The following is a 4844-nucleotide window of genomic DNA, read 5'->3' as shown; positions in this document are numbered from 1 at the left end:
GCTGGGATGGCACGCGGGTCCTTTTTTATCCCAAGCACACCCAGCACAGCTGGCAGCAGGTGATGGTAGCTGATGATGTAAGCAATTGCTAAATCCCAGAGAGCAGGCCAGCGGAACTGCCTGTACATTACACTACATGGGATTTCTTAGCTATGTGATGTCTTTTTTTAAAACGAGATCTGTGTTGCTATGTTGCCCAGACTGGCTTTGAACTGCCCACCCTCTTGCCTCAGCATCCCTGGTGGCTAGGATTACAAATAATGCACCACTATGCCCAACTCCAGAGTATTGCGTAAAGCTGATATTTCCTTATAGTTCATAGCACAAAGAAGTTATTTTCCAAGTGTATTTGTATATTTATCTTGTAAAATTTCCTAAGTGTATATGTTATGCATCTTCAGAGTTATGCTGTCCTTCCCTTTTCTTATCTTTCTTCAACATTTGTGATCATTATATTGCTGTTCAATGTATTGATTCTTTTTGTTTGTTTTATTTTTGTTTCTATTTTTTTGTTGTTGTTTTTGGTTTTCTCGAGACAGGGTTTCTCTGTGTAGCCCTGGCTGTCCTGGAACTAACTCTGTAGATCAGGCTGGCCTCAAACTCAGAAATCTGCCTGCCTCTGCCTCCCAGGTGCTGGGATTAAAGGCATGTGCTACCACTGCCCGGCCACTTATTTATTCTTAAACAAGAAAAACTAGAAGGGTCATATTTATGTAATTGTTTGGCAAATAGCTGGGTGTTTATTACTTTGCAAACAATAGAAAATGTACTTCTCTGCATTAGTTTTCTATTATCTAGGAGAACGAACAAGAAGAGGAATGATTCGTTTTGGTTTGTGGTTTCAGGACACAGCTTTTGGGCCCACAGGGAGGCTGAGCTTTGAGGCTTACACTTACGACAGCAGCAAAGTAAAATACAGAGAGAAGCATGTGCCCAATGATATAAAATGACTGAGTGTGGCAATTCAAATGAGAAATGCCCCCCCCCCCAGCCTCTGGTGTTTGAATAGTTTGTGTCTTGGCTTGGGCTGGAGGCTGAGAAAACTCACTTCAGAGACATAAGCTTTAAACTCAAAACCTTTATTTTCTGAGTGATCAGAGAGGCAACTGGCCTGGGATCCGAACCTCGTCCCCAAAGGGAAGCTGCATTGCCTTTTTAAAAAGTGAAACTGCAGAAGAGGCAGGGCTTGGGTGAACTGCTGTCTTATCCAATTGTAGTTTGGGATGATAGGTTAAACAAGGGAGTACTGGTTGGAGACTGGGCCTTATCCAGGACACCTGGCTTCAAGGTCCTTAGTTCATTCTCCTAGACGTTAGGTCCATGTAGGCTTATAGTTTTTAAAACTTACTTTAATAACTGTACTTAATGCTCTTACCTCCCTTTCAGGCCACCACCCACCAGAGGTAGTGGGAAGGAAAGGTTAATAGGACAACAAAGGAATGTGGACTTGTTCAGGCAAATCCAATCTGCATTGTCAAGATATCAGCAGCTTAGTTTATATGAATCAGCAGTGGTAGCTCAATCCACTTGCAAACACCGTTCATGAATCAGCAGTGGCAGTTTGATCCAGAAGAAACAAGGCTCTGCCAATCGGCCTGAATCTGTAAGAAGTAAAGCAGCAAGAAGCTGCTGGAACACCACCAGAAGCTTTTTGGTGTGGTTTTCTCTATGAAGTCGCAACAAATGATGATCAGCCAAGAAGACAAGGTGAACCAATACCACATAGTGTCAGCAAAACCCAACAAAGATCATCAAAGAATGGCAAGGCAAACCAATTCCACACTCTTGTCCACAGTCTGTTGGGTGGTACCTATACCCTTTCCAAACATCATGCCTTCTCTCAAGAGTCCACTCCAGCAAAATGTCACATGGCTTTTTCCAGACAGCTTCCAGAAAAACACCACATGTCTGTTCTCTGCAAAACATCCTCCCATGAGTTTTGCTTCAGCATAAAACAGTTTCCAGAAAAACATGACACGCCGGGTGTGGAGGCACATGCCTTTAATCCCAGCACTTGGGAGGCAGAGGCAGGTGAATTTCTGAGTTCGAGGCCAGCCTGGTCTACAGAGTGAGTTCCAAGACAGCCAGGGCTACACAGAGAAACTTTGTCTCAAAAAACCAAAAAAAAACCAAACCAAAACAAAACAAAACAAAAAACAGACAAAAAAAAAAAAAAAACAGAAAAACATGACACAACTGAGTCACCAAAGAAACCTGAAATTTCTACTTCAGGTCCAGAGCTCGGAGTGATAAAGGGACAAAAGAGCAGGTCAGCTTTATGCAGTTAATTAAGGCATAACAGGCAATTGGCTATATCTTTCTACAACTTATACACCTTGGTTTAGATAATAGCAATATCTATATTCTTTACAGTTAACGGACAATTAAGAAAACATTTGGCTTCTTCCTCATCTCCGGGCCTCTCGACCTCACGGTGTTGCCAAAATGTCGCTTTTAAACAAGCTGACTTTGGACAAGCTGGACATGAAGGGGAAGCAGGTCGTGATGAGGGTGGACTTCAACGTTCCTATGAGGAACAACCAGATAACAAATAACCAAAGGATCAAGGCTGCTGTTCCAAGCATCAAATTCTGCTTGGACAATGGAGCCAAGTCGGTTGTCCTTATGGGCCACCCGGGCCGGCCTGATGGTGTTCCCATGCCTGACAAATATTCCTTGGAGCCAGTTGCTGCCGAACTCAAATCTCTGCTGGGCAAGAATGTTCTGTTCTTGAAGGATTGTGTGGGCCCAGAAGTCGAGAATGCCTGTGCCAACCCAGCGGCTGGGACTGTCATCCTGCTGAAGAACCTCGGCTTTCATGTAGAGGCGGAAGGGAAGGGAAAAGGTGCTTCTGGGAACAAGGTTAAAGCTGAGCCAGACAAAATTGATGCTTTCCGAGCCTAACTGTCTAATCTAGGAGATTTCTATGTCAATGATGCTTTTGGAACCTCACACTGAGCCCACAGCTCCATGGTGGGTGTGAATCTGCCACAGAAGGCTGGTGGATTTTTTATGAAGAAGGAGCTGAACTACTTTGCCAAGGCTTTGGAGAGTCCAGAGTGATCCTTCCTGGCTATCTTGGGAGGAGCTAAATTTGCAGACAAGATCCAGCTGATCAATAATATGCTAGACAAAGTCGATGAGATGATCATTGGTGGTAGAATGGCCTTTACCTTCCTTAAGGTGCTCAACAACATGGAGATTGGCACATCTCTGAATGATGAAGAAGGAGTCAAGATTGTCAAAGATCTCATGTTCAAAGCTAAGAAAAATGGTGTGAAGATTACCTTGCCTGTTGACTTTGTCACTGCTGACAAATTTGATGAGAATGCCAAGACTGGTCAAGCTACTGTGGCCTCCAGTATACTTGCTGGCTGGCTGGGCTTGGACTGTGGTACTGAGAGCAGCAAGAAATATGCTGAGGCCATGGCCGAGCTAAGCAGATTGTTTGGAATGGTCCTGTTGAGGTATTTGAATGGGAAGCCTTTGCTAAGGGAACCAAGTCACTCATGGATGAAGTGGTGAAAGCCACTTCTAGGGGTTGCATCACTATCATAGGTTGTGGAGACATTGCCACTTGCTGTGCCAAATGGAACATGGAGGGTAAAGTCAGTCATGTGAGCACTGGGGGCGGTGCCAGTCTAGAGTTCCTGGAAGATAAAGTCCTTCCTGGGGTGGATGCTCTCAGCAATGTTTAGTATTTTCTTTCCTGCCTTTGGTTCCTGTGCACAGCCCCTACGTCAACCTAGTGTTTTCCACATCTCCATTTGGTGTTAGTGCAAGTTTCAGCTAGTGGCTGAGATGTGGCACCAGGAACCCTTAAACAGTTGCACAGCACCTCAGCTCTGTCTTTACTGCGGCAGGATTTGTCTGCATTCTTTAAATTCCTTAGCGACTAAAACCATTGTGCATTGTAGAGGGCGTCTATTTATATCCTGTCTGAGAAAGGAAGTGAGCTGTAAAGGCTGAGCTCTCTGATGTATGTAGCCTCTGGTTAGCTTCTGTCACTCACGGTTCATGACTCAGCATGGTAATCTGATGAAATCCCAGCTGTGAGTCTGCAGAAGTTGATGATCTACTCAACAATGAAGATGTCCACTGAAACAGAAAAAAAAAAAAAAAAAAAAAAGAATAGAAAAAGAAAAAGAAAAAAAGAAAACACCTGGAGAAGCGAGATAGCTGTTTCTTCCAAGGCCTGGGAACATGAACTTGTTTGACCCTGCCAGCAAGATGGAGAAGTTGTCCTTGAGATGTGTGGACTCAGACAACTGTTTATAATGGAAGCTGTTCAGCTATAGGAAGTCCCCAGCTCCCCTAGGGCCTGGGACCTTGGATTTAGTTTCTCCTATGATCAAATGGAGCCTGAAAATGAAATGGCAGTAGTTAGAATACGTTTCTTTCACTTGTCACCAACAAGTGTTGGTGGTCTTGTATGGGAGTGAGGTGTAAGAAGTATGGCCTTGGTACAGGAAGGATGCCACTGGGAGTGGTAGGTGGATTTTAAATGTTTACAGCCTTACTCTACTATCTATTTCCTCTTCCTGCTTCGTGCTTGCAGTAAGGATGTAAGCTCTCAGTTTCTTGATCCTGTTGCCATGCCTGGGGCTTGCTGCTGTGCCTCCCTGCCATGATGGATTATAGGAGTTGTCTTGGTCATGGTATTTTACTGAAACAGAATTGTAACTAATGTGATAAGCTTCACTACTTTAAAGACTACTTTCTTTCCCTTTCCCTTTCCCTTTCCCTTTTCCTTTCCTTTCCTTTCCTTTCCTTTCCTTTCCTTTCCTTTCCTTTCCTTTCCTTTCCTTTCCTTTCCTTTCCTTTCCTTCCCTTCCCTTCCCTTC

The 4844-nt window shown here is 44.1% G+C and overlaps 1 pseudogene; it reads left to right on the top strand.

The window, feature by feature from the left end:
* Positions 1-2408: 2408 nt before the first annotated feature.
* LOC110336968 lies at positions 2409-3729 on the top strand (annotated as a pseudogene).
* The last annotated feature ends 1115 nt before the right edge of the window (positions 3730-4844 follow it).

The sequence above is a fragment of the Mus pahari genome, chromosome 19, assembly GCF_900095145.1.
Source record: "Mus pahari chromosome 19, PAHARI_EIJ_v1.1, whole genome shotgun sequence".
Lineage (NCBI taxonomy): Eukaryota > Metazoa > Chordata > Mammalia > Rodentia > Muridae > Mus > Mus pahari.
This window is presented reverse-complemented; position numbering and strand designations above follow the sequence as displayed.